This window comes from Emys orbicularis, chromosome 2 (genome assembly GCF_028017835.1).
Source record: "Emys orbicularis isolate rEmyOrb1 chromosome 2, rEmyOrb1.hap1, whole genome shotgun sequence".
NCBI lineage: Eukaryota > Metazoa > Chordata > Testudines > Emydidae > Emys > Emys orbicularis.
This window is the reverse complement of record NC_088684.1, coordinates 103,284,868-103,305,158: the sequence shown is the minus strand read 5'-3', so window position 1 is coordinate 103,305,158 and position 20,291 is coordinate 103,284,868.

The window sequence follows — 20,291 nt, the reverse complement described above, 5'->3', positions numbered from 1 at the left end:
GCCCCCTCATGTCTGGCAAACTCTGTGGCACAGTGCAGAGGCTGGATAGAACCATGGCGCCTCCCAGCACCTCCACATTCTCTCTGTGGCAATGTAGGTATCTGGGGAGTACGGAGGGAGCAGTCTTTGCACAGTCCTGAGTGCAGTGTCTGGATTTCTGTTTAGCCCTTATGGAAGTGGGTCAATGTGTTTGAAACCCTAAATTTTGGAAACATTACCCATACTATATAAAGCAGGAAAGAAGGTTGGAACAAAAGTTCTCTCTACTTTAGAAGCCATGATTACATTCTCTTTTAGGAAGGGTCTTATCTGGCTCCCATTGAAGTCAATGGCAAAACTCCCATTGATTTGAATGTGAAAGGATAATAACTACTATGTTTCTAAACATTTGGAAAATGTGTTTAAACTCAGTATTTTTCCATTAGATCACAATATTAACGTTGACCTTGCAGACAGCAAAAACGTCCTCTTGCTATGAGTTTTATAAATGAGTCCTATACCTAGAGTTAGGTTTATTCTATAAAAAGTGTTCCATATTCACTCAATTTTAAATGACATTTGATTGCACACTTTATATATTGCTTTCTAGGAACAACTCAGGGTACACACTTTGTTGACATGATTCTTTGTGAAAAGTGAATTTCAGTCTCATATACTAGTGTTTGCAACAACCAAATTTCAATTTCATGTACATAAGTATCTGTATTGAGAATACTTCTGCTCACCCAGTCAGAGAATTGGGGGGAAAAATGCATGTGACCTAGGTGATCATTCACAACTAACCAACCAGAGCAGGAGTAATTAATATAAAGTATCAAACACTAACCAATTGGTCATTATCAATCCATGCACTTAAAAAAAATCCCCTCCAAAAAATCATGTAATAAATTCAACTACAGTGACATTCACCCTTATGCAGGGGCCCAGAACAAGACCTGTGAATAAAGGTGAATTTTGCCTGTAAGAAACTTTCATGGAAATCACAATCTGTTTGTGGAAGTTCTTTGTGCAGAAAAAGAGCCTAAATTCATCAAACAAATTATTCAATACTATTATATATTATTATAAATTATTTTCTCAGCTCTAGTCACCTTATTTACTTTGCCAGTTTGGGATGTCAATATAAAACTTAGATTTAAAAAAACCTGAAATATAAGATTTATAAAATTCATGTGAGAGGCTAAAAAAAATACCCCAAACAACCCTCAACAAATTACAGAGCCACAAAACATTAGTGCCCCTTAACTTTCCTAACCTACAGGTTTAATTGTGAGATTCCCTATTAAAATAGCCAGCTGTATCAATAACAGAAAACCTAATCACAATGGAATGCCAATAGAAAAATTCCACTCTGGATGAAGCAAACTAACCAATCATTTTATATTCAAGAGTTGAACAAATCCCCAAGGAAATAAAATCTAATCCCATAAAAACATAAAAATATGAACCAAAGTAGAAAGTATAAAATTCCCTCTGGTGTTTCTTTGAGAAAAATGCCTCATTTTCCAGTTTATAAGAAATGGAGGAGTAAATATGTTTATAAATGTAAGGACTTGCAATGTAATGGTACCTGTTAGTGGTTTATAGAGGCACAGGAGAGCAAATATTTTATTAAATTCACATATGATCATCCCTTTTGAATACCTGATTAGAAAACAAACAGATAAACAAAACCATGATTGGCCACCTATTAAAAACATTGCTTTTAATAGGAGATTCGCAAACAGACTTGAATTCATCTGGCAATCAAATGCTGAGAAATGAGACTTTCTCTAAGTAAACCCTGCCACTAAATATTGTCAGTAGACAAAAGATATGACTAGATCAGTGAAACAGCAGATGCAAGCAGTCAGCACAGAGCAGGATTCTTCAGTAATTAATTTTTTTTAAAGACAGACTACACCCAATATTTTACAACTCACAGATGTTTATTTCTCTACATACCTATAATATTTTACATATGATCATTCCAGATATTTTTTTTAAAAAGTGTTTTTCCTTTACAAGTGGAGATGCCTCAGATTATCCAGCATAAGATATCTATAAAACAATGGAGAAAATATTACAATTAATTTTTTTCCATTAGATGCCTACTCGGGATTATACTTGGACATAGAATTTATATGTATCAATTGGAACTTTTTTATGTAGCAATTATTAAAATGAAATACACTTTAAATAGTAATAATGCAAATGATTCTTTACAGGCTGCAATATTTATTGGTTGAGCTTGAAATGATAGGGAAAAACTCTGCTTCTTAACATTATGTCTTTTTCACTGGATTGCTCCTCTGTACAGATACCTTGCACAGTACTATTGTTGCCTTTACTAAAAGATGTATTAAAAAGTGATAGTGTTCAACTCTCATCACTATTATTAAGATTGTGTCAGTGCTTTCATTATAAAGCCCTAATTTTACAGGGTTTTATATGGCTGAGTGGTGAAAATGTCATCTATACCAAGCTTGTTTAGAGAAATAAAAAGTCACAAAGCAATTCTTTTGTCTTGTTTGGACACTTAAGAGAAACTAAAATTACCAGTTGATTAGACTATTTTTAGACACTGATGTAACTCAACAAAACCTATAAATACTTAATGCCAAGCCCACCACTCAGTGCTGAGCCAGGTTCTTGGGAGATGTGTGGGAATCAAAGGGGGAGGAGTTTTTCCCCAGGGGGTAGAGGAACCACTCGACAGAAATAATCAAGCTATCCTGTAGTGACTCAAGAGCATGAGTACGACCGACAGGGCAGACTGTAGAGAACCAGGGCACAAACCCCAAATTGGCTGTGAGTTCTATACTTAGATTTCACCAAGCAATTATCAACTGTAAACTCCTCAGGCACTATAACAGCCTAAACATGGAGTCACATACAGACCCTGTAGGTACTCCAGTCTGTTTTGTCACTCAGGCAAGCCTACCTTTGTGATAGATGGTCCATTACATCATGAATCACACCAATATTCAGTTTACTTCCAGTCTAAAAGCATGAGTCACTCAGACAGGTCAGTTACACCTTAGATAGCATACCAAAGACAATGCTTGTAGCCAATCTTATTATACACTAGGGTGACCAGATGTCCCGGTTTTATAGGGACTGTCCCGATATTTGAGGCTTTTTCTTATATAGAAGCCTATTACCCCCCCACCCCGTCCCGATTTTTCACACTTGCTGTCTGGTCACCCTATTATACACTATATACAGATTTATTAATAGCAATTAAAAGGTTAAAGCAGGTAAACACACACACAAATGAGTTACAATCTTAAATTTCAAAAGATAATAGAAACTTCTACAATCAGCAAGCTCCATATGTCCTTCAGGGCTAACCCAGGCTAAGCATCTGGAGATCCCTTGCTTATGCCTGAAACCTTGCCCTCGGAGTCCAAGCAGCAATGAGATACAGTTCCTCCTTGTTAGGGGTTTTTATTCCCCCCCCCCACACACACACACACACCCTCCTTTGAGCTGCAAACTCAGCTGATGGGAGGAATTCACTTGCAAGACTCATCTTCATGGGTTGGGGACAGTAAACAACAAAGCCTTTTAGTCCTTTTCAGTAATCCACTCTAGTCCATCTGATGTGAATGAGCCTTCCTTGACAGCCAAGATTTAATACCTCTGCTGGAGATCAGTACTTTATGCTAGTTAATGTCTCTCTCCGGTCTGGTGATTCACAGTTACAGAGGCTCACAATGCGAACACTCAAATGTTACTTTATAATTCAGGTCCTACTTCATTCGTGATATTGTGGAAATTGCATTTCTGCAATAGTAGGCTTCCACTACAATTTTGTTGTAAATTAGCTTACTTTGCACAGTCCACAATTTTGCATACATTTTGAGGTTTGCAACACACACTTTTTACCCCATTAGTACATTAAATGACATTGGAGAGTTTTGGGATTCACCTGCAGTTCTACAGCATTTTCCAGAGTCATCTGAGACAGCAAAGTGATCACTATTGATCTTGCCTAATTTTGTGGAGGCCAAGCGTGCTGTATCTTGGTACAGACAAGTTTTCACAAAGCAAACACAGGGCATGAAGGAGACCACTATAGTGGGGTGTGCTGCACTAACATTCAATGCCTGTAAAATGTATATGGCTAAAGTGACTGGACTGGATTTCTGCAACAGTTGTGTTAAGACTTTTAAGCTTCTGAATTTTATATTGTACCAGTCACATTTTTTTAATGAATCTAATATAGTTGCACCAAATTATCTGGTTTTCAAAAAAATTCACAGACATAACATAATAAGGTGAGTGTTTATATCATTCCAGCAATTTTTTCTTAAACACAAAGGTCTGTTGTGGCTTTTCCAAATTACCCCTATTAATAGAGGTCCATTATTACTTTATGGCAATTTTCCATGTCTTGTCTGCAACTCAGCAGCAATTATTTGAAGAACATCCCAAGATTCAGGTAGGGTCTTACTTATAATATTGGATACAGGTATTATCAGTGAGATTAATGCATGCAGCAATTTACAAGCATTCCATAAAATCCAAACACTAAACACATTCTTATAAACTAAATACCTATTTCAACAATACTAACACACAGGTGAGCCACACTAATTTCAGCTCTATATTCCTCAGTACTCAACTGAGGCATGGGGACCTTGGCCTGAGCTGGAACCTGGTCTGTCAGCATCACAGAAACTACTCCAGCATAATGACTGACGTGTGTGTGTGCTGGCTGGAGATGGGATCCAGGCGTTTCCATCAAACCTGTAAGGAGATATATACAGGTTTTGATGGAAAGGCCTGGATCCCACCTCCAGCTCAGCAGGCTGTAACTTCCTTATTTTCTACCCAGATAAATTTACTTATTGGTGCCTCCACCCACCTCGCTCCCTCCTGGCAGGATCACCAGTGGTTGCCAGGTGTCCAGTTTTCAACCAGCAAGTCCAGTCGAAAAGGGAACCTGGCAGTGTCTGGTTACCCACAGTAACAGACCTCCGCCACCGCGGGCGGGAAGTGTAACAGCTGCGGGTGAAGCCTTGAGGAGCTGCTCTCTGCTCAGCTGCTCATGGAGAGAAGTGGATGGATGGCTCTGAGCCAGCTCCAGCTTCTCCGCCAGAGAGGTTGGTTTGTGTGTGGTGGGAGGGGAAATCCCCATAGTGCCCTGATTTCCCGACCCCAGCCCCTTGCTTCAGGGACCAATCACCCCCCGATTAGGCAGACAGGCTCCGTGTCAGCTCCTCCCAGCCCGGCTCTGCAGACGGCAGATGAGTGTCGGGTCAGGGGGGAGTGAGCAACAAGAGGGAGGAGCAAGTGGGGTGGGGCCTGGGGAAGAGGCGGGACCAGAGGTGGAGCCTCGGAGGAAGGGGCAGGGCAGAGGGTGGGTAGGGTGTCCGGTTTTCAGCAGTTATAAAGTTGGCAACCTTAATCACCACAGGATAACTTCAAGTTAATTGCCATATAATTGGAGGCGCCCAAGGAATAACAAAAACAAACAATATATTCAGTAGAGTAACTGTATTAAACTGGAAATAAATATGACACAACAGGGTAAAACAATACTCCTGGTCACTCATGCTCTCCGCATGCTGATAATACCCATAAAATTTCTCCAAAAATACCAATCACATGAACTGATGTAATAGGAATAAAACATAGTGTCCTGTTGGTACATGTACTTCATGGGGGACCTTACTGACCAATGAAAACAATATCTTCTAAAGTAGCAATAAGCAGTTTGGCTGACTTGATGCAGTACAGCCCAAAAGAGTCTCACTTGGGAGAAGATGGTAAGTCCCTCCACAGGTTTAATAGACAGTAGGTAATAAAATCCCCAAACCTTACCTCATGGTTTCAGGACACAGTCTGGGGAACAGGGGGTCTCCCAAGCAATTTCCCTGGCTATCTAACTAAATGATGGTGTACGCACAACTCCACAAATGATCATCAGGTTCACATCTGAATCGGACTCTTCAGCAACTGCAGAGTGGCTGATAATTGCAGTTGGCAGCATCCCCTTCATACAGGGATCAGGCTGCTTCTGTTCCCAAGATTACCCCTCACGATAAAGGGATGCAGGGATTTTAATAATTACCCTAAAAAACCCTGACTCTTAGGCTATGTCTACACTGGCAACTGAATGACAAAACTTTTGTCTTTCAGAGCTGTTAAACCCTCCCCTCCCCCGAAAGACAAAAGCTTTGCCATGACAAGCGCCAGTGTGAACAACGTGTTATCGGCAGGAGTGCTCTCAGAGACAATCTCAGCAGATTGGCAATCCTGAACTAGCAGCGAGAGTAGTACTTGCCCTGTCGTAAACGGTTTATCTAGGGAGCTGAAGGACTAACTCAGCCTGACTGGGTGGGGAGTTTTACCAACAAAAATCTATAAACCAGGAGTCATCTTGAACAGGGAAAGGAACGTAAAACAATGAATGAAATATCCCTTTGTATTTCAGATATAGCTATTAGTCACACTAGAGTAAACCATTAACATTCTTGCCATTTAAAGCATTGTGGGAACACAACCGTAATTATCCATTATAATGCAAAGCTCCAGAGACATCATTACACTGTGTAGTATAACTTGTTCAGAGGGGAGTAGGGTTGCTTTTGAGAGATTTGGTGGGTGCACAGGCACTTTGACATTTATGAAGAGAACACTTTTGGTCCAGTACTACTTCATTCTAGGCTCCTTTGTGACAAAGGACACTGACCCTGCTAGGAGAAAGTGGTCTCATGAAAATGTTCTACATAGGATGTATAGAGAAGAAGATCCTGCTGCTGACTCTGGATTTAGGGCTGGACCCCAGAGTTCCATAAGCAGGTAAGCTGGAACTACCCTTTCTTCTCAAGGTGTGATGGTTGTAGTTCTTTTCTTTGCCACATTTTCCTGGTTGTCACAATCTGGGAAATGTCCACCCATGACAACCATATTAATAGTCTTAGTTTCCGGCAAGGCATGCTGACAAACAATGGGAGTTATATAAACAGTACCCTTTCCTCAAGATGGAGAAAAAACCCAGAGGGAGCCAGATCGTTCTGATGGTCTTTCCTGTGGGATGTGGACAAGTAAACACACATTTGTTTATTTTATTTGTTGTTTTGTAATGGAACTATGAGATTGACACTTCTGAAGAGCATCTGAAACAATCTCTGAGACTGCGGGTAAATTTTTCTGTGATGTTATAATTTTGGCCTGTGCAAAGATCCAAGTGAAATGTGAATTTGTAAGGGAAAGAAAATTACTAACATGGTCTTTGTATGGTGTGACAAAGATGCTAAATTCTGGTGCACTCTACTGAAAGACATTGTGAAAAGCAAGTTAAACTCTTTCTTGGAGAAACAGTTACGCGTAGCAAACATCTTCAGGATGACTGTATCAACAGTATGCTCTGTATTTAATATAATAAACTTATCTTTCAAAAAAAACCCAACAACTCTGCATCTATTAAAGCTAAACCTTCTGTTAGGCAGGCAATTCAGTCCAGAAGTAACTCAGCAGTGAGGTCACTTTGTTGTACAAAGCACAATTGGATACCAGGCAACAAGGAGCGAAGATTAAAGAGTTCACCCACAGAAGAATAAGTAATGAGGAAAATTCAAAATCTCTGCTATTAGAAAACAAACCACCTGCTCAGAGAGAGCATCTGGCTTAGTCAACTGTGACTAAGCTGGAAAATCAAGAAAGAAACGTATGTTATTGCTTCCTTTTCCTCATATTTCTTCCAGAAAATTAGAAACTTAAAATTTGTTGCCAGATTTTTTGGCTCCTGATCTGGAAGCTGGATGCTAAGGGCAATTGTACTTATGGAATGGGATTGGGTTGGATGGACTCATTCCTTTTGGAAGAAGATTTAAGGACTCTGGAGTGGAAGAAAGACAATCCACTGAGAGGAAGAAATTGGAGAAAGAAGGCAGGGAAGAGTCTGTTTGTGAGGTCCTGGAACTTTGGTGGAACTGGGCCAATGGTTAGCCTTAATCCACCCCCCACCTTTCATCAAATTTTAAGGATGTACTAGTGGACAAATCTAACAAATCTTTAAAGTCAATGGCAGTTTTGTGTGAGTAATGACTTTGTTCATAGTTACCTAAAAGGGAAGGGAGAGCATATACGGGTCCATAAAGAGGCAGAGAATGTAGAAATAATGACCTAAGTTATTTGAAGAAATTAGTATCTTAACATTTCTTAAATGTACATACAAAGTTATTTGTTTTTTTTACAAATAAGAATTGGGACTGTGACCTTTTTTACTTGCGTTGCTGATTTTGTTTTTTAAAAGTTATGTATGTTCTTTCCTGGTGTTGCTGAAGGATTCATTGGAAGTTTCAGAGATGTGTAATGTGACTCTTATTATTTAATTGAAGGAATCAAGGGGTTAGCAAGCTTTTTCTCAAGTGTTCATTGGCAATAAAGTTAAAAAGTTGCAAACATATACAAACAACAATCCAGAAGGCTTAATTCTCCATTGTCCTGCCTCTGGTGTAGTAATTTACAAAGCATGAGCAGTATCGCCTACCCCAAAATTATGAATCAGGATGCAAAAAATCATGACCTGGGCCAAGAAATCATGATTTAAATAAATATTGTCTTTTGTCTGTCTTCTGATTTTTGAACTCTCTCTATCCACCCCAAATGTGTGACAATTAATCTTGCAGATTGTCCCAGACGTATAGTGAATATGGTATTGACAACCTCAAGTGTTTTGAAATCACAAGCAATACACTCTCTCCCACCCCCCAAAAATCAGGACATTTGGCTTATAAATCAATTTTTAATATATATATATATAATTTGATTTCTTTTTATTTACCTGGTGTTTTTTTAACCTTTATGGTGCATTTTGAAGCTCTCATCCACAATCATGAGGGTTAGAAACTTTAATTTTTTTAAAGAGAATGAGAGTTAAGGTTCTCACATGACTTCAGGAGCTGGGGCTTTAAGAAAAACACCAAATATCATGAGAATCATGATAAAATCATGAGAGCTGGAATCTGTGGAAATAAAATGCTATCATTCTCAACTGGTAGTGTTTTACCCCTACTTTTGAACTGGTGTAAATGACTGCAAAAGGTTCATGGCAATGTAGAATCAGGTCCAGAGTTTTAAGCAGCCTAACTAAATAGCCATATCCTGTCAAATACTTAACTTTCAGGCTCTTGTATGGTCATCATTTCAACACTTGTCCAGTTAAAATTTTCCACATCAGGTGGCCTTGATTTTTTGTATGGTTTCTTTTTCATATAGGTTTTCTTCTTTTATATGCTTACAATAATATACAGTACCCCAAGTATATCATTCCAGATGCAGTAGAGATACATGAGACAAGATATAAATGTGCAAAGGGACAGAAACTTGGAACAGTGACATGAAAAATGCTTTTTCTATAGTAGTTGAAAATACATAATTAAATTAGCATTGTAGATAAATATTATAGACATTAGCAACCCAAAACTGTGACCCACGCAGCAAAACATTGAACCATAAGCATAGCAACATAGTGGCTTAATAGAGTTCTAGCCTACTAATATTCTGGTTTATTTGTCACCTAAACTGATAAAACTTGGGTCATCTATATCCCTTGCATATTAGTCTTAATTAACTTTTATTACTTCCTATGTCCCTGTTAGAACCAGAAGAAAAGCAGTTGCAGAATGATTAGGCAAATGCTTTCCTTAGTAACATGTCCCTGGGCTGATCTAATGGATATTTTTTATCTAGTCTGGTATATTTCACAAAAACAGTGTTCTCTTTACAGAGCGCTTGGCATTTACAGAGGACACAACAAATATTTACTGTCTTTTACTATATATCATAGTCTTTTACTGTATCTGTATAAATTGCTAAGATGAGAGATCCTTTCTGCCATCATGCATCCATTTTTATAAAATTTGTTTCTTCTAAGCCCCTGACAATTAATATTTAGACATTTCATATGGAAAAATATAAAGTGCCTAACTCTATTTAAAACAGCTGAGCAATTCATAGCAGGTATCCCCTCTGTCACCACAACGCAGGACATCATATGCGATGATGATAGAGCCTCACCTCGATGTCAACGTATGAGGATTCAGCAAACGCTATTCAAGGTTGCATTGCTGAATTACCTGCATTGTGACTGGATTATAGTGGGACAGCTGTGTGCAGTTTCAGTCCCACTCTCAGCTATGCAAGTTATGTGCCATGCTGGTGTAGAAATTGCAATGAGTAACTTCATTCAATTTATAGCTCCTTTAAATTAAATGCAATCAGTTCAATTTTCTAAGGTCCCGTCTAAATGATCATTTACTTGGCAGCAAGCTGGGGTGTGAATCTAACTATCCATGTGGAGCCTGCTGGTGTGCACTAACAGTTCGCTACGGTGCTTTTATCTACTTCTGTTTCAAGGCAGGGGCGTTAGGATATTTCATCCACGTGAACTAATTATAGAAGCCATGCTATGCATGTGAACAGATATAACAGTTTGGCATCTTTTTGTTCTATGGTAATGATGAATTTTTAAGTAATAGTCCAAGCCTACACAACAGTGGATGCATGCTATAATGTCTTTGTGCATATGGTTAAGCTGTGTCAAGGCCAGCCTCACTTCAGAATTAGAGCTGGCGGAGGATGACAATTCTGTTTCACTACTTTTAAAGTTCCAGAATTTGTATTTGTTTCACACTGAAACAAAACCAAAACCTTTCAAACTTTGTCATGAAGCAAATTTGGATCAAAACATCCATTTTCAGATCAGAAAGGTCAGGCTTTCAATGTAGGTCTCTCTCTCTCTGACTAGAGAGTGCACCCTAGACCTCAGAAAACTTTCTGTCAAAAACTTTGCCAAAGCAATACGTCTCCATGAAACACGCTGACCAGCTCTAATCAACAGTTCCTTTCTTTGTTCAGGTTTAGAATCTCAGCCTTAACATTAATGTTAGACCTTTTTGTGGATTTAATTAGTTTCATCAGCTGTCATAGTTAGGATCACAGAAGAAAAATCAGAAAGACAAGGAAAACACCCAAAGACCTTTAACAAGGGAATGGAGAACAGCAGAAGATTCCACTGAGTTCATTAAGGATCTGGTTTTGTCATTTAATTAAAACGAGAAGTTCTCAGATGCTACAGTTATGAATGGTATATATCAATTTATCATCACCTCAGTGCAGTCTTTTCTGTGTGATAATGCTTTAAGGCGCTCTCTGAGGAAGATTTTATTTGAAAATTAGCCTTTTTTTTTTTCAGATGACAAACTGACACAGGAGCAAGGTATTAAGAGTTTCCTGATCATAACATTGCAAGATTTCATCTTTAAAACTTTTCAGTTACAACCTAGAACCCTTTGACAGGAGGAAGCAGTGATTAGATGCTTACAGTAATGTTATCCATTTAAAGCAAAATGCCAGATCTTGGTGATTGAAATAAAATGCATCGGACCTCAAGATTACTTGTTTCTGACTTGATAACAAGAAAATGAATTTGAATATTTATTGCCAAGCTGTCATCTCTCATTTTAGAGTAAATGTAATTAGGGACATATGAGCATTTGAATGATTGCATTTTTTTAAATGGAAAGATTAAAAGTATTCTGCGCAAATGAAGATACATCATGTTTTAAATTTAAAAGGCAAGGGATCTGGTTAGCACTTTGTATAACAGATTGCAAATTTCACATGAACACACCAACCGATCAAGAAATATCCTCAACCTTTTGAGACATAGAATGCCAGGAAGACCATGGATATTGTCTCCACACCAAGTGGACCTTTTCCAGGGCTGCCCAGAGGATTCAGGGGGCCTGGGGCAAAGCAATTTCAGGGGCCCCTTCCATAAAAAAAGTTGCAATACTATAGAATACTATATTCTCGTGGGGGCCCCTGCAGGGCCCGGGGCAAATTGCCCCACTTGCGCCCTCTTCTTGGCGGCCCTGACCTTTTCAGGAGAAAAGCCAGCCTTCCATGCAGTGCACAAAGCCCCTCTCAACCAGGCATGATGGGAAGATGAGGTGCTTCATACCCACTCTGCTTTGGAAGTCCTTATTATGAACATATCCTTCTTCTGCCTCCTGAAGCTGCACAACCCACAGCCCTTGGGGGTGCACCCAAGTTTGAAGCATTTTAAAGATTACCTTTGAATAATCTATAAAACAGAGGGTGTGTGGGGGTGTGGGTGTGGGGGTGTGAGAGAGAGAGAGAGAGAGAGAGAGAGAACACACTTTTCCTATATCTCAATCACTGGGGCGGATCATTGTTGTAGAAAGGGTCTCCTTGATCACTGAAGAATATCAACCCTTGATTAGTATTTAATTTGTGGGGAATCCTGAAGTGGGAAAGGAAAATCTTCATTCTTCAGCTAACTGGGACTCTCTTCCTCCCTGTATGATCTTTCTGACGAATATATTTGCCAAAGAGTCATTTTCAGACTATGGATTACCTTTTAAAATTCTTTTCTGACCAACTGAATGTCAACTAGGAAAGTATCCTACCTCCATGTGAGGACGTTATGGAACTCACTAACCATGTTCAGTGAGTTCCATAACGTCATCCCCTTGAATCAAATTTCCATATATGGTAATTGCTCCAGCCTTCGAAAAGGGCAACCTTAAACTATCACATAAAAAGGTTAATGATGACTAGATACTCAACACAAGTAATATTAACAACTGTGGGAAGGAATGTAAATCAAGATAGGTAAAGATCTGGTTAAACAATATCAAGTCAGCAAGGCTTGATGAAATTCACCCCTAGGGTACTTAAGACTGTAGCTGAAACAATCTTGCAACCATTAGCAATGATCTTTCAAAACTATGGAAGGATTAGTGAGGACCCAGAAGACTGGAGAAGGGCAAAAATAGTACCTATCTTTAAAGAAGGGGGACAAAAAGGACCCAGGGAATTATAGACCAGTCAGCCTAACTTAGATACATGGAAAGATACTGGAACAAATTATTCAACAATCAGTTTGTAAGCAACTGGTTATAAGGGCTAGCCAGCATGGATTTTTCAAGAACAATTTTTTCTTCTTTGACAGGGTTACTTACCTAGAGGATGGGGGAAAGCAGTAGATGTGATATATCTTGATTTTAGTAAGGCTTTTAACACAGTCCCATGTGACATTCTCATACAGAAATGTGGCTTCGATGGAATTACTATAAGGTGAGTGCACAACTAGATGAAAGACCATATTCAAAGAGTTGTTATCAATGGTTTTCTGTCAAACTGGGAGGGTGTGTCTAGTGTGGCACCACAGGGGTCAGTCCTGGATCCAGTACTATTCAAGATTTTCAGAAATGACTTGGATAATGGACTGGAGAGTATGCTTATAAAATTTGCAGATGGCACCAACTAGGAGGAATTGCAAGCACTTAGGAGGAGAGAATTAGAATTCAAAATGACCTTGACAAATTGAAGAATTTGTCTGAATTCAACAAGATGAAATTCAGTAAAGACAAGTGAAAAATACTTCACTTAGGAAGGAAAAATCAAATGAAAAACTACAAAATGGAGGAAAACTGTCCAGGTGATAGTACTGCTGAAAAGAATGTGGGGATTATTGTGGATAACAAATTGAATACAAGTCAACAATGTGATGTAGCTGTGAAAAGTTAATATCATTCTGGGGTGTCATATGTAAAACACAGGAGGTAACTGTCCTGCTGTACTCAGCACTGGTAAGGCCTCAGTTCTGGGCACCACACTTTAGGAGAAAAATGTGGACAAATTGGAAAGAGTCCAGAGGAGAGCAACAAAAATGAAAAAGGGTTTAGAAAACCTGACTGATGAGGAAAGGTTAAAAAAACTGGGCATGTTTAGTCTTGAGAAAAGATGACTGAGAAGTGACATCTATAAGTCTTCAAATATGTTAAGGGCTGTTGTAAAGAGGATGGTGATCAATTGGTCTCCATGTCCACTGAAGGACGAGCAGTAATGGGCTTAATTTGCAGCAAGGGAGATTTAGGTTAGATATTAGGAAAAACTTTCTAACTATAAGGGGATTAAGCTCTGAAATATGGAGATTTTGAATCCCCATCATTGGCGGTTTTTAAAAACAGGTTGGACAAACACCTGTCAGGAATGGTGTAGTTTACTTGGTCCTGCACAGTGCAAGGGGCTAGACATGATGATTTCTTGAAGTCCCTTCCAGCCCTACATTTCAATGATTCTACGATACAATACATAGCAGCTAATGAGGGAGACATAACCCCTCAAAATAGGTAGCTGTCTATCAGGAAGATGTCTTTGCCCTTACAACTAAATAGCTAAAGGAGCTGACAGTTTCTGTGGGCTAGCTGCCAAAGATTCTTATTTCTGATGGATAGGACTCGACAGTATCTTGTAACTGTGGAACATTTCATTACACAATAAGAGAATGTACTAGGTAGATAACAAGATACCACAAATAGGGCCAAAAGTGGGTCAAAGAACAAGTTGCTACCAGTTTCCATACCACAATACAGATTGATCGATTATTATTGAAATGAGCCATTTTTTAAGGAAAACGTTCAGTAACTCAGTGACAGCGGAGAAAACATTAATGCTGTCATTAATCATAGATTTATTTATTGATTCAGAAACACGTTGTCAAGACACAAGTGATTTGCATCTTGGAAATATACAGCAATTTAAAATTTTATTCCAAAATAGGCTGGGTATGTTCCTCCCTTGGTACAATGTGTTATTTTCATAAGAAATAGGTACTGATGTGTCTTCAGTTGACACTGTCACTTTTTAGATTTTTGTTGTGCTAAGTGATTGATAAAGTGCAAACAAGTTAAATTTACAGTACTTGGGAACAGTGTCAAAAATTCACCCTACTTTTCCTGTATAAACACAAGAGTTATATGGGAAAAGACCAAAGAAAACTGTTGAAGAATATCAGTTACAAAGGAATGAGCCTCCAAACAACATACTATTGCTCCATTTATGGTATGAACCAAAATATAATTCACAAGGTGAAAGCAAAGGATCGGATCCTAAGCTAGGGTAAACCAGTGTAGTTCCATTCACTTCAATGGCGTGACACCATTTTACAACACCTGAGGCTGGCCCAGTAAGTTGGAAAGCTAAAGGATCAAAGTTTTATAAAAAATAATTAAAGCTTGCTTCATGATATATTTTAAAACTTACGTTTCTGTTTGAGGGAGGAATATGCCAATTTTACCCTTTATTTTTCCTCACCCTTGAAGGCCCCACTTCCTGGTTGCAGGTCTGTAATGGAGGGGCCTATTTGACCAAGAAATGGGGACTGGCAGCTAAGGAAAGTGTTTAGTAGAAGGTTGTGCATACCAGAAAAGAGATCTAGGCCCCACAAAGGGAGGAAAGGCTCTTGTAGCAGCGACCGTTTCTTTGTATGGGGTAAACAAAAGGAGACAGCTCTGGAGTGGGGAAAAGAGCTGTAAACCAGGATAGCAAGGTTAAGGATCCAGGGAGCAGTCACAGGGGAAAGTAAGGAGACAGGTAAAGATCTGGAAAGCAGGCTGAGAGAAGGAGCTAGGCCCAGGAAGAGAGGAAGAAGCCAAGCCAGGAGCAGGAATGGAACTGGGAGTCCAGGCATGGGGATTAGGATGTAGAATCACACCTCAGCAGCTCAATTCAGCTACTGCTGAAGTCCATGGAAGTTGAATTAGGGATGAATCAACTAAGCAATATTATATGTGGTGGAAAAACTCTTTCCTCAGTCACGGTGCCTGGAATGGCTCACAGCTGAGAGTGCCAAACTCAAGTCAGACTGTCAGAAATCAGGGCAGACACCCCAGACTGGTGGTATATTCTATCTTCGTTTTCACCAAGCTAGTAATGAATGTGTACTCCTGGATCACTATATTAGTTTTACCATGGAGCCACAAACAGTCCTCTTTAAACTCTCCAGCCCTACTTTACCACCTGGACAGACTGGGCTTTGGTTATTAAAACCAAAATTTACCCCCACATTATATTACTTCTGGCCCTAAAGGGCCAGTCACTTACCCCAGGTCAAAATATGCTCCAGATCTCATCGAAGACAATGTTATAGCCAATCCTTTAGTAAACTAAAACTACAGATTTATTAATTAGGAAAAAGTAATGAGAGTTATAGCAAGGTTAAAGCAGATAAAATACATTACAGGTGAATTAATTTGTAGGTTCAAAATAAAAGCAGTGATGTAGTAATCTGCCAGTCTCGTAGAGCCTTTTCATAAATTCTTTCAGGGTTTTCCCAAAGTGGATTTGGGGAACTCTGTCTTGTATCTGGAAAGCCCCCTGACAGCATCCAAAAAGATCAGAGACAGCAGGATCCTTCCCAATGTCCAGTATTTATAGTTGAAAACAGCCTGCCAAGTGTCTTTAGCACAGCATGTGTTCATAGGTTTCCCTTTGTTGAGCACACAACGCCCCACGCTTTGAAGTCAGTGTTCCTCCCTGCTGAGCAACTTTAGACAAATGGTGTAGATAAACAATGTGATAGCCAAAAACATTTAGTTTTCATGCAGTTTTACACATCAAGTGAATTCACAGCAAAACACTAATACACTTTATTCTTCCAGGATTAATTAAGTATACAAACAGCAATCACAGGTAAGCGGCAGCGCTTTAACATGGCTGTGTAGTCATGGCACCCCCACAAGGGGAGTCCCTGAGCGAGAAAGTTTCAGGACTGTTAAGTGGCAGTGTAGACAGGGCCTTAGCGTAAATGTAATTACCGGGCATGTGCCATAAAAAAAACAACGGTTACTCACCTTTTGTAACTGTTGTTCTTTGAGATGTGTTGCTCATATCTATTCCAGTCAGGTGTGTCCACACCGCATGCATGGCTGTCGGAAACTTTTCCCTAGCAGCTACCCATCGGGCTGGCTGTGGAGCCCCCTGGAGTGGCACCGGTATGGCACTCTATATATGACCCTGCCGGCCAGACCCCCCCTTCGGTTCCTTCTTCCCAGCTACTCCCACAGAGGGGAAGGTGGGGGGGAATGGAATAGATATGAGCAACACATCTCAAAGAACAAGTTACAAAAGGTGAGTAACCGTTTTTTCTTCTTCGGGTGCTTGCTCATATCAATTCCAGTTAGGTGACTTCCAAGCCTTACCTAGGAGGTGTGGTCAGAGTCAAGGTATTGCCAACCGAAGTACTGCCAAAGGCCACATCATTCCTAGATTGGTGGACAATAGCATAGTGCGATGTGAAAGTATGCACAAAAGACCACATCGCAGCCCTGCAGATTTCCTGGAGAGGTACTTGGGCTAGAAAGGCTGCCGACGAGGCATGTGCCCTCATGGAGTGAGCTGTAATGGCAGGCGGAGGAACCTTCACCAAGTCATAGCAGGTGCGGATACAAGCTGTGATCCAGGAGGAGATCTGCTGGGAAGAGACAGGCAATCCCTTCATCCGCTCGTAAAACGCAAGTGGATTGTTAAATTTGGCTATATCCTGTTGCTTATTTGCTATTATTCATGCCCTATGGTAAATAACTCTAGATCAGAAGAAATACGAATGTTATTCTATCCACTTGTCTATGAACCTGTTGGTTGCTAATATTATTGTATTCACTTGTTAGAACAGAACAAAGGAAGATGTTGTCACACTGAGTTCTTCTTCTAGTGCTTGCTCATATCAATTCCAGTTAGGTGTGTGCACGCACCACGTCCCTAGCAGCTACCTGTCGGGCCAGCTGTGGAGCCCCCTGGAGTGGCGCTGGTATGGCACTCTATATACGGCGCTCTATATACGACCCTGCCAGCCCGACCCCCCTTCAGTTCCTTCAGGCCAAGGGGAAGTCCCCCCACCGGCTTGCTACGGCTACTGCACCCCCAGAAGGGGACGGTGCAGGGGATGGGCCTATGGGCTGCGCACAACCATCATGGGCCCCTGTCTCTCCAGAAAGCTCTGCCCTCCTGGACTCACCGCAGCTGCATGTGGGGGAAGTTATGATGCCTTCCACCCCGGGCACCTTCGAAGCTGCTAGGGGACTCATAGAGATGACGGCATCTAAGTCTCCCACTATGACGGAAAAGCCTCCACTCCCTCGGAGCATGGCACCGTCTAGAGGCAAGCCTGCCATGTTGGGTCCATCTGCCCCGCGACCGGGATCTCCGCGCCGCGCCGAGTCCCGGCGCCGCGCCGGTCTGACTCGCGGCACTGGTCTGACTCGTAGCACCGGTCCCATAGCCCCGACATTCCTCTGAGGTTCACAGACAGGTGAACTGCCTATTGCTTTTAACCTAAACTGGTTTGCCTGCGTCACACCTGCTTTTCACTGGTGATTGGGTATGTCCTGAAATTCAACAATTGATTATTCCCATAATTGTCTAAATTTACTAACCTGTTATCTTACATCCCTGGTTCTCATATGTGGTCATTAAGCATTTCCTGTACATCTGAAGGCCCACAGCACTGATAGCAATGCACTTTATAGCAGAGGACCCTTACCCTATGCCCTCTTGTCCGAGAATTTGATGCAGGGAAGTTTCCAGACACACTTCCTTCAACTACCTTCTCTTAGGGATCTTTCCACCTCTCCAGGACATCCTGCATGAAATTCTCAAGCATTCTAAGACCGAAGTAATACCAGATTTATTAGGAATAGAGGGGAAAAATCACATTAATGCTAAAGAAATGGTTTGTATACCATATGGTGTCTAAAATTCTTCAAAAAACAATCCACTTAGTATTATCTATGTTGTTACAGTGAATAAGCTATATTGTACATTTCCTGAGCATATCCGTCCTAGATCCGTCAGCATATCCTGACCTAGATGGTCAGGTGACAGGGGCCACATAAGATAGGTCATCTCCTCAGCTTCCCTGTTATTTCCTTTTCCTTTGGACCTTTTGGTAGTTGTCCAGAGATACAGCCTCTCATCTCGCAACAGATACCATCTCCATTCTTCCCTGACATCCAATTCCTCTGTAATTTTTTCTGAAGGTGTGACAGTGTTCATTATCACATCAGCATTTTGCATCTATGGTGATGTAAAATAGTCTTTGTCCTTGTACAATAGCTGTTTTCCTCTTTTCCCCTTCCTGCCAGATTGCCACCTTAATCTAGTTATGGATTTATTTCCCAGGTTCTTCTCTCAAAAGCAAGGCCCCTTTGATCTTGCCTACAATTTAGTCCACCTAAGTATCCATTAGATACTAGGTGATTAGATTCTGGTTTGCATGTCAATTGTCCCTGGATGGAGGTGCTAAGCAGAATCCATATCACTGTCTGCCTTTGAAAAAATAGGGCTCAGATTTTCTTATAAATCTCTTACCTTTGAAATATTGATAGCTTCATACTGATTTGCCATAACTAAACATTCCTCTTTAAAAATCAAGCCATGAAGGCTTCCTGCAGCAGTGAATTTTACACTGTGTAAAAAGACTCTAGTTCATAGACGATGATGATGGCACCACATAAAGTGATTTAAAGAACTCATTCTTCTAATTTATTATATTAAAATAGAAGACATCAGGATTTTGAGTTTTCCTTTTTCTTATTTTGTGGAATATTTATTGGCATTGGTTAGCTGCAGTATTGGACAGTCAAACTGATGTAATGCCAATCCACTCCGGGGCATCAGCAGCAGGGACAGGGTTCAGACCTGGGACTTCAATACATGAGCTTCTACTGCCTGAGCTGAAAGACACATGTCTCTTAGCCAAGGCTGAAGAAGGTTGATCAATCTCTAGCTGGCCTAGCCATCACCAGAATGGGACAGAATGCCACACCAAGCAAGTAGGGGTTACATCGAGATAAGTATCAAAAATGTATAAAGTATTTATTGGCTTGTCCACACACATGTTGAACCGTGTGCAACACAGTACAGGCGTCATTCTCCTCTCACACTGATGTAAATCAAAAGTTATTCTATTGAAATGAGAGAAATTACCCATGTGTAAAAGTTAGACCATAATCAAACCTTACATGTCCTGAGTTACCTAGGTGCAGCTCCTATTAAAAAGGGACCATCTGAGTCTCTTCAAATCAGGAACAGCTGTGGATTCCAACATTCAGAGACGAATTGCCCTCTCGGGACTTATCTGTACTGGGATCCCTTTTTATACTGATGTAAAACATGTCTACAACAGAAGTTTGCACCTGTGTAGCTACAGAAGTGCAAAACACCTCTGGTAGAATAGTGATAATATATAGCACTTATATAGTGCTTTTCATCTGTGGATCTTACAAAATAGGTCAGTATAATTACCTCCATTTTACAGATGTGGAAACTGAGGCACAGGGAGGAGAAATGACTTGTTAAGGTCACCCAACAGGCCAGTAGGAGAGACAGGAATTGAAAGACAAGTTCTCAGTTACAAAGGGGCAGCTCCCCTTGACTTCTCAGTACTTCTCTTTCAAATTGTAAAATGCTGAAAGGAATAAATT